This window comes from Lissotriton helveticus (genome assembly GCF_964261635.1).
Source record: "Lissotriton helveticus chromosome 1_1 unlocalized genomic scaffold, aLisHel1.1 SUPER_1_unloc_17, whole genome shotgun sequence".
NCBI lineage: Eukaryota > Metazoa > Chordata > Amphibia > Caudata > Salamandridae > Lissotriton > Lissotriton helveticus.
Genome location: NW_027611656.1, coordinates 278,532 through 301,720, shown reverse-complemented (window position 1 = coordinate 301,720; position 23,189 = coordinate 278,532). Strand labels below are relative to the sequence as shown.

The window sequence follows — 23,189 nt, the reverse complement described above, 5'->3', positions numbered from 1 at the left end:
AGTGTCTCATTGGGTAATCCATTCACCAAATGTTAGACAACCCAGAACATGGACTTAGAACACCTCAGGTAATGTGGAACACATGAACACTCTTTCGTAACTCCACAATCTCAGAACGAAACAAGGAGTAAATTTCGACACGTGCAAGTTGGAAATGTTTATTTCTAACACCGTGTTCGCAAGCGCAGTATCTTTGTAAATACAAGCAGACATAGCATAAGCAACAAAGCAATCAGCATAGTTATTATTCCATAAAATACAAAGGGAGAAAGCATGTTCAAATGCTAACGGGAAGAAGCCTAAAATGTACCTAATTCTTACCCTCCCTTGCTAGTATATTATATTAGATCTACAGAAGGTCTCTTCGGGTTTAGAAGGGTGACCCCATACCTCTTGGTCTAGTAGAAATGGATCACATCAGTTTCTACACCGGTGCTCTGAATATGAAGGTTCTTCAAAATGTGTGTGGCATTCTGTGTGCAGTGCATTATTTAATCGCGCCAAAACCCGAGTTGGCCGGCATTGCATATATGTTATGTCTAAGACGTGCGCTGAGTAGACCTGCTAACTGCCACTGTGTTATAATAACCTTGAAGGCCTCAGCACTCACTGTTCAGACACTGTACAGACATAGTTTACCAAGCAAAGCAGATATAATGAGAAAACACAATATTCTCGTGTGAAGCAAACTATCCTGCTTTTCTGTGAACATTCACAATAATGAGTACCGTGCGCAAAGCAGTAGAAAGGAAAATGGCATTTAAACGTCTAATAAGCTCATGCTAACTTAACACAGTGCTAAGACAAAGCTAATCTCCATGACACCATCCCTTGATCCGAGCACGGATAAGATAAGATAAGATAAGATAAGATAAGATAAGGGGCAAATTTTGGAACGCATAGTTCAACAACATCAGTCCTCAGTAATGTCAAATTTGCACAAAAGGGAACTCTCAAAAATTTCTTTTAAACAACCAACTGTATATTTTTGAGAAAAAAGCTAAAAAATACAGCCAGGGGACATAGCTATGTCAATGAGTCTGGGCTGGAAAAAAATTCAACAAACAAACAAATGTTTCACGGGCAGATGTGAGGGCAACTTCCTTCTGGGACAATAGAGCTCTTATGCGACTCATCTTGTTGACCTCTACTTTCAAGGTCGAAATTTTCGGCCAGATGGAAACATCAAGTTTCCCATGTGGAGGAGGATACATTACATTCTTACAGCAAACGACAAGTTCACTGACTGTAACTATATAACAATTCCGGCTACCAAACCACAACAATCTTCATTATTTAAAAGTACATAACTCCCGTTTGCCAGTAATGTGAAAGTGGGCACAATAGCAGGCACAGGCGTACCTTTTAAAATACAGGCCAAATTAGGCTCATTTTGATTGCAAGAGCCATGTAATTGGATATGTCTACAAATCAATGAATGGTCGGGCGCAGCAGTGCAATCTTCACAATTTAAGTAAACTTCTTTACCCTCCCTCAGGCATCTATAGGTAAAGGGAAGCGACCAGACTTCATGCAGATAAGAACTCCCAAGAGACTCATATCTACCTATTGCAAAGTACTTCATACAATTTTCAAATTTGAATAAACGAAATGGAAGTGTAATCATTCCGTGGATAAGCCACGTTGCTGAATTGGCTTCAGCCACTGAAAATGGTAAAGGTTCTAGTCTCTCAATGTTTAACATAGAAAAGGTAGCATCTTTCATTGGCAGTAAACGTTGCTTGTCAGTCAAATTAAACGGGGCAAACAATGATAACGTATTCATGTAATGCCATGGCACTTTGCCAGCTTTTACGGTTTGCAAAGTCCAGGCAAACTGCATAATGGAACGCAATTGATTTTGACCATGGTACAAAACAGACACTTCATCTTTCACAATATCAACAACAGATGACACAATATTGTCTAACGTGTAAATGCGGGAAGAGAGCGTGTTAATGCTATTATCAACAACAGCTAGCACCTTTTCTAAATTTGCTTGATCTATAGCTCTAATGCGGGTAGCCGCTTCAATCTGGGATGTTTACCAGAATTCATTGTAAACAGCATATATCCATCTTTTAGATCTGCCTTTAGCGGGGCCCTTGATAAAATCATTCAGATCAACATCGTCAGTCAGTTTAGACAAATGTAGTTTAACTGACGGCAAAGTGGAGTGTTTGAGCCAATGCTGACATAACTTGCCTACAGAATAGGTTGTCACAGAATGGTCCCTTTCAAAACGGGAATCCACCCTGGCCTGTGTAAAGCTTTGAGCCAAACCCAGAAACTGATGCTGGCATGAGTCAGCACTTTTTTGCAAGAGCAACCAGTCCTTGGGATCCAAACTCGATATGTTTTTTGTTGTTGTTTTTTTTTGTCCTCATTAGCCGCATTATCGTTCCAAGAAATATCCAACCACCATTAATGTCCTTGAAAGACTAGAGATCAGAAGTGGTCTCATTCTTTCCCAGGGCAGAAGTATCAGATTGGCGGGAGGTATCTTCCGGAAGATCTTACTCCATCGAGGCTTATTTCGAGCTATCGGCCCAGTTTCATCGTGGCACGGGGGCCTCCCTCTGAGCTTGGAGTACAGGGCCTAATCATCGGACCCGGGGGGAAAAAAAAAACCCGGATGTCCAGATGGTTTTTCATCTCCACTTAAGTAGAAAATTCTAGAAGGCGAAGCTTCTGGAACTGCCAGATCTTATCATGTCCACTTTAGATATTTCATCGAGCGATGTCAGCCACTCTGCATGAGTCGGAGGGTTGGTGTTGACCCAATTTTTACATATTTGCTGTCTTGCTAAGAGGATAGCATAAAATAGAAATATTCTTTCTGTCCCCACTATGTTGTCGCACAGTCCAAATATAACTAACGACAAACAAAGAGGGATCGGAATTTTAAGAATTGATTCTAGAGAAATCTTGACTTCCTCCCAAAATGTACTAATGTTGGGGCATTCCCAGAACATGTGGACATCGGATGCTGCCGGAAGAAGGCATTTGTTGCAGCACTTCCCTGGTTGAAACTTAGAGAGTCTTTGGGGAGAGAGATATGCTCGATGCAAGGTATATAGATGGTTACGCCTCTGCAAGGTATATAGATGGTTACGCCTCAACCAAACTCGATATGTTAAAAGAAGAATTTAGCAATAGAGTTTGTAACTCTCTGGTCGAAAGTTTAGTGGAATCATTCCAACCTGAATATTCTTCCAATTCGGGAAAAGAAGGAGCATTCAATCTTTTAGTAGTAGTCGATCCAAAGCAAGTTGTCTGTGAAATAGTAGAATTCAAAAACAACATATGGTTCGGGATGAGGCATGCACAGTGCAAAGCCTCAGTGCCTTGCACTTGCCAACCCTTAGAACCCCAAACATATTTCAGGTCGATTGTACCCTTCTTAATTTCGGAGCCTCCAACAGCTAACTGGTCTAGGAAGGACTTCGAATACAGCAATTTTGGTATCGGTTAGTCTAACCTTGAATGTGGACTTTTCAGTTATTTTAAAATAAAAAGAACTGGGATTTGACTGATTGAAATCAGTAAAATAAGTGAACCTTTTCAAAAAGGTAGCAGAACTGCCTTGCATAGGGGCCGGACAATGTCCCCATTGTGTATAATTAACAGTGTTCCTCCTTGAATTAGTTTTATGGAGGAAGTGATTGCCAAAGTGTTGGAAACAATATAAATCAACGTAATTAGCAGATTCTAAATACAAATCTTCAGCATCAAAGGCAGCATAATATTTTAAATCAGAAAATAATACTTTTACGGCCTGAACATCCCAATCATCAGAACGTATATTTTGTTTAACTACATCCCCCATAGAAACTCTAAGTACATTAGGGACATTAATTACTTCACTGGGCCCATGAATTTGAAATCGAACCGCATCCGACACAATCCCATCTAAAACAGGCCATGCAGTTATATTAACAAAAGCCAGGTCTCTCCTCAATCGATGTGATGAGTAGTGTGGAGCCAATGTTCCATTGATATGTCGAATGCATGTCCTTTCCTCGACATAGTGTCCATTGACAAGTCGAAAAAAATATACCACAAAGCCAATTGTCATGAAAATGTAAATTGAAAAAAGCACCAACCAAATGTAGGTCCAAGGTGGGATCAAAAAATGTTTTTTGAACAGGCTCACCCAAACATAAATTTTTGAAGGGGTCTTTGATGTATGAGAGTCAGAGTCAAAAGAAAATCTGGATTCGGTGGCCAAACGAGTTTGCAAATCAGGCATTGATAAGTCAGCTGGGTAAGTGTAGTCAGTTTCATCAAGGTGAGTACCAGGCAATGTACTCAATACAGGACTCGATATTGCAGGCATCTCGAGGGCAATGGCAGGCACTGGATGTGGAGCCGGAATTAAAACAGAATTTTTCAAAATCGAAGGACATGAGACTGCTGGTGTCATACTAAGAAGAATCGGCCACTCTGTGTAATTTGACATTGTCAATGGAGATATACCTGTTCTCTTTACGACCTGGAAGTGGTGGTGAAATGACTGTTTTTGTGCCCTTCACGCCAAGCACTGGAACTGGAGCTCGATATGAGGGACCAAACTCCTTCTTGTTGTCGATCTTCTCTCGAACCAGTTCACCAACTTGGGGTAGCCAACCAACTACCGGAATCTGCAAAGCAGGTTCAGATGTGCAGGGCAAATGTTCCTTTGCAAGACTGTTTCTGGTCTTTTGTAGATCCTGTAAAACATTGCAATGTTCATCTACGTCAAAGGAGGCAGCTACAGCCGCCGAGTCTAGACCGTCAAGATCCGGGATATACATCTTGATACCAAAGAGCATTTCGTATGGGGTACGCCCACCCAGAGACCTTCTAGGAAGATTATTAAGGGCACGCTGCAAGCTTATGAGGTGGGCCAGCTGGTTCCTGCCAGTGCCTATAACCCTAGACGTCAAAGACTGCTTTAAATCACGGTTCATTCGCTCCAAAACACTATTACCCTCAGGCCTGAATGGAGACGAAAACTTGACTTGGACCCCCAACAAAGTCATGGCTTCCTTATACGCCTTAGAGGCGAACGCAGGACCCTGATCCGAATGGAAGGTACCACAGGCAAAAATCCCTACAAAGATACGCAAGTCTCTTATGACAAATCGGGAATCAGCGCTGCGGTGTGGCCAGACCCAGAGAAAGCGTGTGCATGAATAAACTGCTACTAAGATATACTTATACACAGTATCAGAAGAAAAAGAACTGCAGTGATTTAAATAAACACAACCCAATAATGGTTTATTAGAAATGTACAACTGTGTCTGGGGCGGACGCGCAGCAGTCGAAGGTTTAACCTGCTGGCATATGTCACATTCAAGGACATAACCACCTGTCTGTTTGTACAGTCCCCACCACCAGAAACGTTGTTGTAACTGAGAAACAGTAGCCGAAGCGCCTGCATGCGCAGACGCGACACCTTCATGGGCAGCCGTAATCAGCATTGGCCTGCGGTCTGCGTTGGGAATCACTCTTTCACCAACGTCAGGTATTTTCACATAAGGAACTTTGTCAGGACTTAAGTGGTATGTGTACTTCGAAGGGAATCCCTTTGGATATTTACTTCCCTTCTCAGTTGCAGCAATGGCTGCCAAGATATCATCATCAATCTTATTTTTGGAACGTGTACCTGCTGCAACTAGATATGTCGATACTGCTGATTTGGCAGCTTCATCTGCCAAAGAATTGCCAAGAGCGTGGACTCCTACACGCTGCTGACCAAGAGTGTGAGTTACAAACACGAGTGGCAACTGCTCTTTAAGCTCAGCCACTCGGACCCAGATCATTTTATGTTTTATTGTGCTACCCTTGGAATCACGAAAATCATTCTGAATCCAAAAGAACAGTTTTTCCTTGTAAGACTGGACACAGTAGTGAGAATCACTCACAATAAGAGTCATCACACTAGGATCTGCGTACTCCAAAGCAAGCATCAGAGCACGCAGCTCTGCCAATTTTGCGGTACAGTCCCCTAAAGTCTGCGTGTGCACGACCCTGGACTTGAACTCATCATTCCCCATGGAACCGACCACAATGGCGCAAGCTGAAACGTACGTGTGTTTAGACCCATGCGCAACTTGCGCCGAACCATCAGTTTAAAAGATACAATGGAAATCCTCCAAAGGCCACATAGTCACTGGCGCAGGATGAACAAATTCATACTGCAAAAACTCCTGCGACTTCAAGGAGGCATCAAAAACAAACGTGACATCAGGAAACGTCAATGATGCAGCCCATTGTATCCACCATGGGTGCAAAGCTTTAGAATTTGGTACACTGGCCTTTGTCACTGCCTCAAGAGCAGGATGCGGGTTAACAACCAACATGCGTTTTCCCTGTGACAGTGCTCGTTCCTTTAGAATCGCCATTTGCACTGCTGTCAAAACTTTTTCCACAGTGGAAAACCGCATTTCAGCCGAAGTGTACAAGTGGGACTTGTAAGCGATAGGTACTGTGTCTCCTTCGTTAAAAGTAAGGTAAGTGAAACCCACTGCCCCAGGGATGATTCTTATCACCAGGTTGGTATGGTTATCACGAGTCAGTAAGAATTTAGCTTCTAGTAAATCAGCCTGCAAGGATTGCAAAATGGCTGAATGATCAGGCAGCCAGAAAGATTTGGTAAAGGTAGGTTGTATCAAAGCATACAAAGGCTTGATACGCTGGGCATATTCAGGTACATAGGTACGCCCGAAATTCAAAAATCCTAGCAAAGATTGTCATTTTTTCAGAGTTGTCGGAGCGCGCAGTTGTGCGCATTTTTCCAGGAAGTGAGGCGCCAGTCCTCGACCTTCATTGTTGAGCTCATAGCCCAAGAACAACACTGTGTACTCTGCAATGTGAGACTTTGCAAAGTTAAATTTGTAACCGAAGTCTGCAAAGCAACGAATTATGCGGTCAACGCGACAAAGATGCGACCAAATTTCGTCGTCTGTGAGATAGATGTCATCCACATACGAACACGCATCCGGGTCGATTCTCTCTAGGAGAGATACAATGCGAGTGGAAAAAACGCCTGGACTATTTTTGTAGCCCATTGGTAATCGTTTATATTGTCTTTGTTTACCGCCGCATGTAAAACTGGTCCACTGAGAACTCAGTCCGTACAAATTGTTGGATATGTCAAGTGTGGTTTTAAACTGTTTACGCACGAGACCATCCACTAAAGCAGAGCCGTGTGTATTCTGTACTGCACAGGTACGACAATGCGCGTTCAAATGCCGGTAATCCAATACCAAGCGGAATGATCCGTCTGGCTTGGTCACAGTAAAAAGTGAGTTATTCATCGGTGACACACAATTTTCAATCACTCCTTTATATTCCAATTGTTCAAGGATTTCCGCAACGGAGGCCTTAGCTTCACGTTGGATGGGATATTGAGGTTGAGGCTGTGGCGTAGACCGTAGGGGAATCTCGTGCCGTGGAGAAAATGTATTCCAACCACAGTGAGTACGGTACAGAGCCGGCGCAAGGGCTTTAGCCCACTCTTCTACAAAATGCAACGCATGCTCCTTTGAGACTGCGTGCGCGAAACTAGGGACGATCACCTCCTCCCCTCTCGGAGCTGCGAGCACAAAAGGTGGGGGCCAGTCAGCCTCTGCTAACAAAATATCATAGGTAGTCATAAGATTTTCTCAAAATACCCCTTTTATGGTACGTTATATGTCACCTTCAATTAAAAGGAAAATTTCATGAAGTCTGTCACGGGGAGCTACTCTGGTATCAGCTGTCTCCACAACAACATAACCGTCAGTCGCTGTCACCTTCAGTAGTGGACGCCGGGCCTCCCAAACAATGGTAATCTTCGCCGCGCTGTCCAGCAGGGTCAGAGCCCATGTCTGATTCCAAAGCTGCGTCTCACTATCTGTGGCATATCTCGCTGTTAATGCGGCAACTTTCTTCTTCTGAAACTGGGGTCTTTTCGGTGTTGAATCGTCCTGCTTGCCTTTTCCGTCTTTCGGGAGGGGCTGGTCGCGTCCCTGCTGGCCACCCCTACCTCTGCACCTCCTCCACCACCGGTCGATGAGGCCGATGAGGCCAATGAGTCCTGAAAAGAACGAGGAGAGCATTGTTCAGAAACCTGAAAACGATCAGGTGATTTAATCATCGCGCGGTTGCGCAAGTCATAAACACGTTCTGTAGACGCAGGCACTGGTGATGCAGGACGGGACTCCTGTTTCTGTTGTTGTCGAAGCACCTGGTGTATACTGCCGCAAAAATCTTACCCCAAGACTCACAGTCACCTGCTTCAGGTATCAAGTCTTTTGGCAAACTAATTGTCAGTATCCTGTGTTTTTCAACAGGAGATGTGTTAGGAAATACTGCTTCCAGCTGGTCAAACTTTTCGGCAAGCCAGAAAGGAAAATCAGATTTATTCTGGGGGCGCTTGCCCATCACTGCGTTCACCATCACGGGACTAAGCTTCATGCCACCCGCTCCTGCTGGATGCGCCGCAATACCAGAAGCCCCGCCTGGAAGATTGCGGGTAATGTATTGTACTAACGACCTAATTACACTAATTGCGACGACATGTAGTTGTCTTATTTGCGCAACGGGACAAGCCCCGTGCTGCGGATGTGGCGTAAATCCAGCCAAAACAGGCCAAGTAACACCTGGAATGTACAAAGGACCTAACCATGCCGCTTGTAAAGGGGAGGGTGCCATTAAACCAAACTCGGTGCTGCCAAGCATTAATAGGAACTTCCTGTGTCCTATACGGAACATAGTCTTGTGGCACGGCAGTAGGAGAGTATTAATCAAACACATCAATGTTTGCGTTCACAGCCGGGAAGGTCACCCATGAGTAGAAAATCTCAAAAGGCTAAGTCACTTCCGCACTCACTACCAAAATCACTGCCATGCCCTCCGCGACAACATTATAATTCTGCAAATGATTGCGCACTGCAATCAGACTTCGCTGCGCTATGTCAACTGCCATAACGACACAGGAAGAAAGAGGTACAAAAAGAACCTATGTAGCACAACTGGGTAGTAATCCAAAAAGAAACCTTTTAGAAAAGATTCAAGCTTGAAAAGACCTATGTCACTATAGGTAGGTTTGTCCGACACTACTGATTTCCGGAAACAATAGCGAAGGGGTTAAGGACTGAATGTAGCACTACTCAAGTGTCATGAAATAAGGCCACCAAAAACGTTGGACGCCATGTCGCAGGGATTTCTGCTCCTACACAGAACTATGCTTAGAGACTTGGAACCTCGGTGAATTAGGATGAACCAAAACTCACCTTAGTACCCAACATCCCCTACCAGACTAGCAATCAGTGTCTCATTAAGTCTTCCATTCACCCAATGTTAGACAACCCAGAACCTGGACTTAGAACACCTCAGGTAATGTGGAACACATGAACACTCTTTCGTTATTCTACAAACTCAGTACAAAACAAGGAGTAATTGCGGACACGTGCAAGTTGGAAAGGTTTATTTCTAACGCCGTGTTCGCAAGCGCAGTATCTTTGTAAATACAAGCAGACATATTATAAGCAACAAAGCAATCAGCATAATTATCATTCCATAAAATACAAAGGGAGAAAGCATGTTAAAATGCTAACAGGAAGAAGGCTAAAATTTACCTAATTCTTACCCTCCCTTGCAAGTATATTATATTAGATCTACAGAAGGTCTCTTTGGGTTTAGAAGGGCACCCAATAGCTCTTGGTCTAGTAGAAATGGATCACATCAGTTTCTACATCGGTGCTCTGCATACGAAGGTTCTTCAAAATGTGTGTGGCATTCTGTGTGCAGTGCATTATTTAATCACGCCAAACCCCGAATTGGCCCGCATTGCATATATGTTATGTCTAAGACATGCGCTGATCAGACCTGCTAACCGTCACTGTGTTATAATAACCTTGAAGGCCTGGGCACTCACTGTTCAGACACTGTACAGACATAGTTTACCAAGCAACACAGATATAATGAGAAAACACAATATTCTCGTGTGAAGCAACCTATCCTGCTTTTCTCTAAACATTCACAATAATGTGTGTCGTGCGCAAAGCTGCAGAAAGGAAAATGGGGTTTAAACGTCTAATAAGCTCATGCTAACTTAACACAGTGATAAGACAAAGCTAATCTTCATGACAGAATGAAGGCCATCACCGAATGAATGAAGAGCAGCCGCCTGAAACTGAACTCGGACAAGACGGCTGCACCCTGTCCGCCCGGGACGACGCCTGATGGCCGGCCACACTGGGAGCTTCATCGACTCCCACTGACCATGCGAGCAATCTGAGCTCCATCCTGGACTCATCGCTGTCAATGACCCAGGAAGTCAACACCGTATCCTCCTCCTGCTTCAACACCCGCTGCATGCTCTGCAAGATCTACAGATGGATCCCCACCGGAACCAGAAGGACAGTCACCCAGGCCCTCGTCACCAGCAGGCAGGACTACGTCAACGCCCTCTACGCAGGAACCTTGGCCAATCTCCAGAAACAACTACAATGCATACAGAATGTCTCTTCACGCCTCAGCCTCGACATCTCCCGCTACAGCCATATCACATCCCACCTGAGAGACCTGTACTGGCTCCCCGTCAACAAGAGGATCACCTTCAAGCTCCTCACCCTCGCATACAAGGCACTCCACAACACCGGACCAGCGTACCTATACAGACGACTCAGCTTCTACACCCCGAACTGCCAGCTGTACTCCGCAGACCTTGCCCTCGCCCTCACCACCATCCCTGTGTGGGTGAAATACCCCCTCCGTCCTCAGACCCCATCCACTGAGAGACCCCTGTGTGGGTTAAATACCCCCTCCATCCTCAGACCCCATCCACTGAGTGAGGGACCCCTGTGTGGGTGAAATACCACCTCCAACCTCAGACCCCATCCACTGAGTGAGAGACCCCTGTGTGTGTGAAATACCCCCTCCGTCCTCAGACCCCATCCATTGAGTCAGAGACCCCTGTGTGGGTGATATACCCCCTCCACCCTCAGACCCCATCCACTGAGTCAGAGACCCCTGTGTGAGTGAAACACCCCTTCCATCCTCAGACCCCCTCCTCTGAGTGAGAGACCCCTGTGTGGGTGAAATTCCCCCTCCATCAGACCCCATCCACTGAGTGAGAGACCCATGTGTGGGTCACACCTGATGGAACTGTTTCATGACTTTATTGTGACTACAACCTGCTTCTTTCTTTGTTTTATGAGTGAGCCACTGAAGGGGGAGGTGAACAAGAAAGCATCAGAGAAATGCAAACCCTGATGTGGTGCAAAGCAACGGGAGAGTGTTGATTGTCGGAGGTAGTCATTGCGGCGAGGACCGGCCCGTACAATTGCTGCTCCTCGAGAGGTATCAGTTTTCTTCAAAGTGTACTTTACATTTTAATGGTTGTGATGCTTATTCATAGCAAAACCCTCTTCTATGCAGTCCCGGCTATGTTTTTGCTTACTGGAGTGGCATCGTTCAATAAGAATGGAAAATATCTTCAATTTGTAGAGTTCCTTAAAAAGTAAAAATATCTTTAATTGCAAATTGTCCTTGATTTATGTGTGGTACGACGTTCCCGTTGGGCGCTCTCTTTCATCATGTAACTAGCGTGTGTGGCAGAGCATTTTTCTTTTTACAAGACATGCGAATACATTGCAGGTGTCTTATTCCATTGTTGTAAAGACAGAGGCCTCATTTGTCATAATTATCTAAGCTATTCAGCTTAGTTGCGCCAATGTAGCTTTGTTTTTAGACTGAATTAATCTATTTAGTAAACGGGTTCTCTTGGTTTCTTCTAGCAAACTTTATTCAGCACAGCTCACGTGCTCAGTATCTATGTTGTAGCTCTCCGTGACAGCAACTTCTGAAAACAAATGTGTGCAGGGCCCTTCTGTTCATCTGGGCAGTGTGCGGGCTCTGCATTCACATCATAATGTTATGCAATTATTTCATAACCTGTTTCAGAGGCCTGCTTGGGAATTGTTTAGCAGTGATACGAGTGTATTTAACACCGAACCCCTCTTGTTTTGCACATACTCCGGTTCTTAGCTACATGACTGCGTTTTTGTCTAAACTATTGCATTTTATTTTCCATGGGATGTTTCTTTAGTACATTGTGGAGTCTCGAGGTCACCTAAAAGCGATCATGGGAGTTCTGTACTTCGTTTTCATGTTACACCTGACCTAGTGCTGTCATCCGTACTGGAGTGTGCACGTGCACGTGCCTTGCTCTCCACATGCGGCCTAAGCAGAATAATGCTTGTAAGACCTGAGCTCTTCTGTTTTTATAAATGCCAAAACGAAAACCTTTTTTGAAAAGCAGTATGAAGACGGAAAAGGGAGAAGTGGTCCCTTAAAAAAAAAACATGCTTGGACGAGTTACAGTTCACATTTAATGCTTCTAAAATGATTCCTTAATTACCATGATTGATCATCTGTGTGCAATTTATATCCCATAAAGTTTTAAAACATATGCTTACAAAACGCCCTGGTGTAGCCACACTCAGGGCGGAGCATAAGAGAAGGGGAAAAAATAATAAAATATTGAGAAATGACTAGACACAACACAAATGTAACAAACCAAGTGATAGAACAGTGAATATCACCCTGTGACTGGGAATGGTGATAAGACAAAGTGCAGTTAATGGGAAAGTGCTTTAAAACTGGTTTGTGGATAGCAATGAAACCTTTATTTAAGGTTCCACAACCAGGATTAAAAAGAATGAGGATGGGTCGTGTTAGAAGAGAAGACTAGGTTCTCAAAACATTATTAGTTTTTTTCCCTTCCCTTATGCTCCGGCCTGAGCGTGGCTACACCAGGGTGTTTTGTAAGCAGACCCGATGATGAAACATGTCACACACTTTTGTGTGTGGGTGAGGGCAGTTTTCAAAACAGATTTATTTTTTCTGTCTCGTGTTGTTACACGTGTACTCTAATCTCTCCACCCCTTCTTGTGTGTATACTTTGCCTTAGGGGGTTCGGGGTGGTGGAGTTGTATAATTTCATTGACCCCCTTCTTTGTGAATAGTGAGTTTTAAAACATATGCCTTTTGCTAGCAGGCCCCCTTCCAGTAACATTCATCTTAGAAAGGGGCTGTAGGTTAGTAAGTTTGCAATTCAGTGGCTATGTTGAAGCTTGAATGTCTTTCCAAAGTTTATTACTGTTTTAAAGTGCGTAGTAATTTCTGATATTTCGCTTTTTCCATGGACTTATGTGTTTGGTTTTATTTCAGGGGGAAAATGTCTCTGTCACAGAGGCTGCAGTCATGCTGCTGTCTCCGGTTAGTGCCCTTCCTTCCATTTCTGCTGCTTTGCTGCGGTTTTAAGACCTTGTTAGAGTTTCTTGTTGCTGAAATGGGGGTAATTTCGGTTATTTATCTTTTTCCCTAATCTTTATTACTTGATTTTGCCCGCCACAAGACAGTGTCACTCATAGTCATTGAAATGTCTATTAAATTTTGCCTCGTATGGATTCAAATTGCTTTGTATGACTGTTTTCAGGTCCCTGTAGCCACCAGGACCCCATAATATATCTCAGATGATATAACAAGAGTGGCTAGGGCTCATTTCCAGCCTCCAGGTACATGTCTGACTCCTATTTGTGACATTTCGAGGTGTTTGGGATCAAACTCATTTTTCCCAATATAGGCCATAGAGCTCAGAGTCACATCACATTGAGCTCAGAGTCACATCAAATTTCTAGTTCTGGACCTAAGGACCCCTTAGTATACCTCAGATGACATACCAGGAGTGTCTAAGACCCATTTCTGGCCTCCAGGGATGACTTTTTGAAGTTTTGGGGTTTAAGGGGGCATAGTCACTTCTTCCATCCAGGCTACGTTGCTCAAAATCGGGTACGATGTCAGGTTCTTCCCTTGGCTGGAAGCTGAAAAAAAAACTTCAGATAATAGCAAAGGTAGATAGATCAAATGAAAGCATCAGATCTGAGCTTTCTAACAAGTATATTTAGGTCATGGGTACTCACAAAGTGACTGTGATATCCATTCTGAGCTATTTGGAAAATTAGCAAATCTTGTCAAAAAAACTTTTTTTGACGATTTTTGCTAATTTTCGGTATCAACCCTCATGACTGTTTTCGGGTCCCTGTAGCCACCAGGACCCCATAATATATCTCAGATGATATAACAAGAGTGGCTAGGGCTCATTTCCAGCCTCCAGGTACATGTCTGACTCCTATTTGTGACATTTCGAGGTGTTTGGGGTCAAACTCATTTTTTCCATTATAGGCCATATAGCTCAGAGTCACATCACATTGAGCTCAGAGTCACATCAAATTTCTAGTTCTGGACCTAAGGACCCCTTAGTATACCTCAGATGACATACCAGGAGTGTCTAAGACCCATTTCTGGCCTCCAGGGATGACTTTTTGAAGTTTTGGGGTTTAAGGGGGCAAAGTCACTTCTTCCATCCAGCCTAAGGTGCTCAAAATCGGGTACAATGTCAGATTTTTCCCATGGCTGGAAGCTGAAAAAAAAACTTCAGATAATAGCAAAGGTAGATAGATCAAATGAAAGCATCAGATCTGAGCTTTCTAACAAGTATATTTAGGTCCTGGGTACTCACAAAGTGACTGTGATATCCATTCTGAGCTATTTGGAAAATTAGCAAATCTTGTCAAAAAAAATTTTTTTGACGATTTTTGCTAATTTTCGGTATCAACCCTCATGACTGTTTTCAGGTCCCTGTAGCCACCAGGACCCCATAATATATCTCAGATTATATAACAAGAGTGGCTAGGGCTCATTTCCAGCCTCCAGGTACATGTCTGACTCCTATTTGTGACATTTTGAGGTGTTTGGTGTCAAATTCATTTTTTTCCATTATAGCTCCTAGATATCAGAGTCACATCAGATTTCTAGTTCTGTACCCAAGAAGACCGTAGTATACCTCAGATGACATACCAAGAGTGTCTAAGACCCATTTCTGGCCTCCAGGGGTGACTTTTTGAAGTTTTTGGGTTTAAGGGGGCAAAGTGACTTTTTCCACCCAGCCCAATGTTCTCAAAATCGGGTACGATATCAGGTGTTTCCCTTTGTTGGTAGCGGAAAAAAAACTTTATATAATATCAAAGTTATATATATCACATGAAAGCATCAGAGCTGACCTTTCTAACAAGTGTATTCATATCTTGCGCACTCAAACAGTGTCTCTGATATCCATTCTGAGCTATTTGGAAAATTAGCAAATCTTGTCAAAAAAATTTATGGGACGATTTTTGCTAATTTTCAGTATCAACCCACCTGACTGTTTTCGGGTCCCTGTGGCCACCAGGACCCTATATTATATCTCAGGTGATATAGCAAGAGTGTCTAGGGCTCATTTCCAGCCTCCAGGTACATGTCTGAGTCCTATTTCAGACATTTTGAGGTGTTTGGTGTCAAATTCATTTTTTCCATTATAGGCCCTAGATATCAGAGTCACATCACATTTCTAGTTCTGGACCCAAGAACACCATAGTATACCTCAGATGACATACCAAGAGTGTCTAAGACCCATTTCTGGCCTCCAGGGGTGACTTTTTGAAGTTTTTGGGTTTAAGGGGGCAAAGTCACTTTTTCCACCCGAGGTCGTGGAACTCGGAGCTGGGTAAAAGTTTAGCTTGAGTGCCCTCCCCATGGAGGTCAAAACTGTTATTGCATCAAAATCATTTAAAAACTATATAGGTTAATTGTAGTGCCCTGAATGCTATATGGCTGCATTTGCACCGTTCTAGGTATTTACAAAATGAATTTCTAACACTTTTGAAGTCTCCATGAAGTGAAAAATGACTAAGTCCAAAAACTTCACTGGTGCATCAAAGTGGTCAAAAAAGGTCAACATTGGGTTAAAATTAACAAAACATAGTGCTGCAGTGGTCCAATAGCAGGCTAAAGACATAATGAATGACACAGAATGAACAGTTTTACTAAACACTTTGAAAATTCGATTTTCAATTTCAGGGGGACAAGGTCATGGAACTCCGAGCTGGGTAAAAGTTCAGCTTAAGGGCCCTCCCCATGGAGGTCAAAAATGTTATTACATCAAAATCTTTTAAAAACTATATAGGTGTAATTGCAGTGTCCTGAATGCTATGTAACTGCATTTGCACTGTTCTGTGTGCCTCCAAAATGAATTTCTAACACTTTTGAAGTCCCCATGAAGTGAAAAATGACGAAGTACAAAGACATCATTGGTGCATGAAAGTGTTTAAAAACGGTCACAAATGCATAAAAATGAAAAAAACAAAGTGCTACACTGGCCCAATAGCAAGCTAAACACACAATGAATGACCCAGAATGAATATATTTACAAATTACTTGGAAAATGCTATTTTAAATTTCAGGGGGACGAGGTCACAGAAGTCATGGAACTCCGAGCGTGGTAAAAGTTCAAACTTTCCACCCCTCATGGAGGTCAAAATGTTTAATTCATCAAAATCATTTAAAAACTATATAGGTGTGATTGGAGTGTCCTGATTGCTATATAGGTGCATTTGCACTGTCCTGTGTGCCTCCAAAGTGACTTTCTAACACTTTTGAAATCTCCATGAAGCAAAAAGTGACTAAGTCCAAAGACCATTTGGAGCATCAAAGTGTTCAAAAACGGTCAAAAATGCATAAAAACGAAAAAAAACAAGTGCTACAGTGGCCCAATAGCATGCTAAACACACAATGAATGACACAGAATGAATAGTTGTACACATTACTTTGAAAATGCAATTTTAAATTTCAGGGGGACAAGGTCACGAAAGTCATGGAACTCCGAGCGGGGTAAAAGTTCAACCTTTCCCCCCTTATGGAGGTCAAAATTTTAATACATCAAAATCATTTAAAAACTATATAGGTGTGATGGCAGTGTCTTGGATACATCCCACATGAATTTTAAACACATTAGGAGCATCTCTGATCAAAATAACCATAAAAATCCCAAAGCTGCATCAGTGCTTCAAAGTGCTCCAAAACGGTCAAAAATGGACGAAAATGAAAAATATTCTCCATATCTGAGTTTTTATAACATTCCTTAGATAATGTATATCTTGAATTAGTTTTAAATCCTTTTATTAAAAAGTTTCTTTTCTATGCTGCACTGGTGCAACGCCTCAAGTCTGAGAAGCTGCACCAGTGCAGCCGAAGCAGCACTGGTGCAGCCGAAGCAGCACTGGTGCAACAAGAGTCAAGCCTCCCTGACCTGACCTTTGACCAATCCGAGAAAAAAAAAGGTGTTTTTTTCCCTGGGCCCCTCCCCCAAACGAAAACACATTGACCTGAAGCCTAAGTGTATTCTGAGTCATAAAAAGTTTATTAACTAAAGTTTCAAGTTACAAGTTTCAGGTACTCTTCGACTTGAGTCCACCCTTGGACTCCACCGGACACTTCACTTTCACCCCGCCTGCAGCCCTTTCAGCTTCAAGCACCAAGAGCCTGCGTGACGAAACCCGACTCAACTTCGACCCTGTGCACCCGCTTCCTGTGGGTGAGGTAACTTTGCTCCGCCGGTGTTCCCACACTGGTACACATCTCTAGGGTCTGTGTCTTAAGTTTTGTTCCTCTAGGTTCAGCGGAAGTGTCCTTAAACTCTAACTTTACAACTTTTACGCACCATTGGTTAACATTGGTGCATGCGTGCGCTTTCCGCACTGCTCCCGAATCCCGTGGGCCGTTCCCGACTTCAGCATTGCTTGTCCCGACTGCTCCCAGCGATTCCCTAGGCCCTAGGCCTAACCACTGTTCGAGTGGCATCTCTTATACCACTTGTTTAGTATATGGTTTGAGTGGCCACCCGCCCTCATCCATAATTGTGCAACTTTGTATGTTTAAACTGTGCTTTTGATTTAACGCGTGTGCCCCTTTATTCATAAAGAATACTGGGGATTGTTTTTAGTAATAAACACATATATTTTTATAATATATACTTGTGTGGTGTCCTTTCATTTGGTATTACAGGATTGTATGTGGTAAAACAGCTCGCTTAACACGACCTCTTAAGTTAAGCCTTTAGGCTGCTTAGTCCATGCTACCCCTAGGATAGCTTGTCTAATAAGGTTGACTTACAACCAGACACCATAAGGGATTGTTTGGTCAGGTAGTAGGTGGTTCCAGAATTGGAAACATCCCCTACCAGGCCAACTTCTCACATTGGTGAGCAGCGGTGCGGATTTGAGCTTGCTGTTGTTTTACCATTGCAATCTTTATATCAAATTGAAAGATCACATCAAGTACCTCTAGGTACATATAAATCAAAAGCTTAGCATATTAAGTTCTACTGAACTTAGTAGTTGTAGATAAAAGGGATTAGCACACCCTGACTACAACTCACTAGCAAGGTACAGTAGGAAAACACTTAGTGTAGGTAAGTGCACCACTTACACCTCACTAGTAACCATGTCTGACACAGGAAAAGCCTCAGGGTCTGCTCCTGTGACAGTTGACCCTACCCAGGCAACTTTTGGATATGACAAACTAACCCGCAGAGATTTGATTGCCTTGTGCAAAGCAAGAGGGTTAAAAAGGGGCAGAAGCCCCACCTGCCTAATCCTGGTAGAAATCCTAGAACAGGATGACTTAGAGAAGGCAAAGGCAGCTTCCCTAGACACAGGAAGTGGAGGGAACCCCCCTGTTACTGATCCCCCTGAAGAGGAGGATGATGATGACTTAGATGAGGACTCAGATGTTGAGGACTTAGAAGTTCAGGATCAGGGTAGCCAGGTTCCAGTTGCCAGGCTTAGCCAGGCCAACTTGGACCTACTGGGGAATGGAGAGGGCCAGCACCTCCCCAGAACCCAACATGTTATTCTCCCAGGCAACAGAAGAGTGAGATCTCCCTCAGGGGACTCTCATGTTTCTAGTGCCTCCAGAGAATCACAGAGAGGCATGAGTGCTTCTCAAAAGTTAGAGCATAGGGCCAGAATGAGGGCTGTCAAACTCCAGATAGAGAGGGAGGAGGTAGCCTTGGCTCAAGCTAGACTTGCCTTGGCAAGAGAGCAGAAATTAAGTGGCTTAGATGTCACTGGTGGCAGCAATTTTCCAAGAGAAAAAGACAGGGCCTATGATAATAGAAACCTGACCAAAATTGTGCCCCCCTTTAAAGAAGGGGATGACATCCACAAATGGATGACTGCTCTTGAGAGAGCCTGCATGGTACAGCAGGTTCCTGAGAATCAGTGGGCTGCAATTTTGTGGTACTCCTTTTCTGAGAAAGGGAGAGACAGGCTCCTCACAGTTAGACCTGAGGATGCCAAAAACTACTCTGTTTTGAAGAGTGCTCTTATTGAACGGTTTGGCCTAACCACTGAGCAATACAGGTTGTTGTTCAGAGACACCCAAAAAGCACAGACTCAAGACTGGACTGATTTCGTTGAGTGTGCCACTAAGGCTTTGGAGGGTTGGTTGCAGGGAAGTAAAGTTGCAGACTATACAGGATTGTACAATCTTATAATGAGAGAACAGATCCTTAATAACTGTACAAACCAGCTGTTGCATCAATACCTTATTGACTCTGATCTGACCTCTCCCCAAGAATTGGGAAAGAAGGCAGACAAATGGGTCAGAACAAGGATTAAGCAGAAACCCCAGAACCAAGGTGGTGACCAGAAGAAAACAGACCAGAAGGGTGGTAACCAGAATCAGAAAGATAAAGAAAAAGACCAGAAGTCTTCAGGCCCCCAAACTAATAGTAAGGAGGGTGGTTCCCAAAATGGTAACAAGAAGAAGAAGAACAAAGGTCCAAAGACACCTTAGTGTAATACCTGCAAATCAGTTTCACACTGGGGCAGTGAGTGCACCAAGGCAAATCCAGTTCCCACCACTACAGCTCCTAAAGCAACTGCAACCCCAAGTACAGTAAGCAGTGGTGGAACACAGTCCAAGGGTGTAGCTGGGTTGACCCTGGGTATTGAAGTAGGATCTGGCCTAGTCAGAATCCCTACACAGGGAGTTCTCCTGTATGATGTGGACATTGAGTTGCCCACTGCAGTAAGCCCCACTAACCTGGGCAAATACAGGCAGACTCCCTTAATTAATGAGAAACTGGCTCAAGCATACAGGGACACATGTGCCAGTGTCACCATGGTGACACCTGACTTTGTGGACCCTGGACAGATTGTACTAGGAGAGAGCTACCTAGTAACCAACGCCAGCAACTCCACTACCTCCCATAGTGTGGCAGTTGTGAACTTCTCCTGGGGAGGGGTTGATGGCCTAAAGAAAGTTGTGGTGAGTGCAGACCTACCAGTAGACTGTCTGTTAGGCAATGACCTTGAAAGCTCAGCATGGTCAGAAGTGGAGTACAGGACTCATGCAGAAATGCTAGGGATTTCAGAGCATGTCCTTGCCATGACAAGGGCTCAGGCTAAGAAGTGCCTTCCTGAACCAGTGGTGGATCTTGAAACAATAGACCAGCCACAACCCAAGAGAAGGAGCAAGAGAGGAAAGGCCCAGCCTTCCACCTTGCCCCAGGTTGAGGATCAAGTTTCAGAGGAAGCTGATTCTGCAGTCCAAGAGGAGACTGTCTCTGAGGAGCTTGAACCTGACCAGGTTGAGTTTCTGGGGACAGGGGGACCCTCAAGGGCAGACCTGAGGCAGGCTCAATTAGATTGCCCTTCCCTTGAACCCCTCAGACAGCAGGCTGCTGCTGAGGCTGCTGGGGATGCCCAAGGTACCCATACTGTGTATTGGGATGATGGACTCCTTTACTCAGAGGCTAGAGACCCCAAGCCTGGCATGACCAGGAGGTTGGTCATACCTCTGCAGTTTAGGGGGTTCCTTCTTACCTTGGCCCATGATATTCCCCTTGCAGGACACTTAGGCCAGAACAAGACGTGGGACAGGCTTGTTTCACACTTTCACTGGCCTCACATGTCAGAGGATGTCAAGGAGTTTTGTCGCTCCTGTGTCACTTGCCAAGCCAGTGGTAAGTCAGGTGGCACAACAAAGGCCCCCCTAATACCACTACCTGTGGTGGGGGTCCCCTTTGAAAGAGTTGGAATTGATATTGTGGGTCCAATGGACCCCCAAACAGCATCTGGGAACAGATTCATACTGGTGGTAGTGGATCATGCCACCAGGTATCCAGAGGCTATTCCCCTGAGGACCACCACAGCACCTGTGGTGGCAAAAGCCCTCATTGCAGTTTTCTCAAGAGTGGGCTTTCCAAAGGAGGTGTTATCAGATAGGGGCACCAATTTTATGTCCAGCTATCTGAAAGCAATGTGGAAGGAATGTGGAGTAAACTATAAGTTTACCACCCCATATCATCCACAATGCAATGGGCTTGTGGAGAGATTTAACAAGACCCTTAAAGGCATGATAAAAGGATTACCAGAGAAGCTCAGGCGGAAATGGGACATTCTTTTACCCTGCCTGCTCTTTGCTTACAGAGAGGTCCCACAGAAGGGGGTTGGCTACAGCCCTTTTGAACTTTTGTTTGGCCAACCTGTGAGAGGTCCATTGTGTTTGGTAAAGGAAGGATGGGAGTTACCTCTCAAAAAGCCCAAACTAGACATAGTGGACTATGTACTTGGTCTCCGCTCCAGGATGGCTGAGTACATGGAAAGAGCATCCAAAAACCTGGAGGCCAGCCAAGAATTACAGAAAGCTTGGCATGACCAAAAGGCTGTGCTGGTAGAGTTCCAACCAGGACAGAAGGTATGGGTACTGGAGCCAGTGGCTCCAGCAGCACTCCAAGACAAATGGAGTGGACCCTATCCTATTATTGAGAAGAAGGGGGAAGTCACCTACTTGGTAGACTTTGGAACACCCAGGAGCCCTCACAGGGTAATCCATGTGAATCGCTTGAAAGCATTTGTGGACAGGGAGGACATGAGCTTGCTCATGGCCACAGATGGGGAACAGGAGGAAGAGAGTGACCCTCTCCCAGACCTGCTTTCTCAGAAGCCTGATGATGGTTCAGTTGATGGAGTAGCCTTGGCAGGCAGCCTCACTGACCAGCAACAGATGGACTGCAGACAAGTTTTGCAGGCTCACAGGCAAATGTTTTCACTCACACCCAGCCAGACTGACTGGTGTACCCATGTTGTGGACACTGGTGACAGTCTGCCTGTCAAGAATAAGATCTACAGGCAACCTGATCATGTCAGGGATTGCATCAAGGCTGAGGTGCAAAAGATGTTGGAGCTTGGAGTAATTGAGCCATCAGAGAGCCCATGGGCCAGCCCAGTAGTCCTGGTGCCAAAACCTCATACCCAAGATGGAAAGAGAGAAATGAGGTTTTGCGTGGATTACAGGGGTCTCAATGCTGTCACTAGGACAGATGCTCACCCCATTCCAAGAGCAGATGAGCTCATTGACAGATTGGCTTCTGCCAAGTTTCTGAGCACATTTGATCTGACAGCTGGTTACTGGCAAATCAGACTAGCTGAGGAGTCAAAAGCCAAAACAGCATTCTCTACCCCTAGTGGACATTATCAGTTTGTGGTAATGCCCTTTGGTTTGAAGAATGCACCTGCCACTTTCCAAAGGTTGGTGAACCAAGTCCTTACTGGGTTGGATGACTTTTGTGCAGCTTATCTAGATGATATTGCTGTCTTTAGCTCCACCTGGGAGGATCACCTGATCCACCTGAAGAAAGTTTTGGAGGCCCTGCAAAAGGCAGGCCTAACTATCAAGGCCACAAAGTGCCAGATAGGGCAGAGTAAGGTTGTATACCTGGGCCACCTAGTAGGTGGAGGCCAGGTTCAGCCACTGGAAAGCAAAATCCAGGCCATACAGGACTGGGCTCCTCCAGTTACCCAGACACAAGTCAGAGCCTTCTTGGGCCTGACTGGGTATTACAGAAAGTTTGTGAAAAACTATGGGTCTATAGTGACACCATTAAATGACTTGACATCCAAGAAGATGCCAAAAAAGGTTCAGTGGACAGTTAGCTGTCAGAAGGCATTTGATGACCTGAAGAAGGCCATGTGCTCTGCACCTATCCTGAAGAGTCCTGACTACTCCAAACAGTTCATTGTTCAGACAGATGCTTCTGAGTTGGGGGTGGGAGCTGTGCTCTCACAACTTAATCAAGATGGTCAAGACCAGCCTATTGCTTTCATTAGCAGGAGGCTGACTCCCAGAGAGAAACGTTGGTCAGCCATTGAGAGGGAGGCCTTTGCTGTGGTTTGGGCATTAAAGAAGTTGAGGTCCTACTTGTTTGGAACTCACTTCCTGGTGCAGACAGACCATAAGCCCCTCTTATGGCTTAATCAGATGAAGGGTGA

General features: G+C 44.4%; 1 pseudogene; it reads right to left on the bottom strand.

Annotated features, from left to right (window-relative positions):
- Positions 1-23,189, bottom strand: part of LOC144805629 (uncharacterized) — a 58,307-nt pseudogene that overhangs the window by 17,928 nt on the left and 17,190 nt on the right.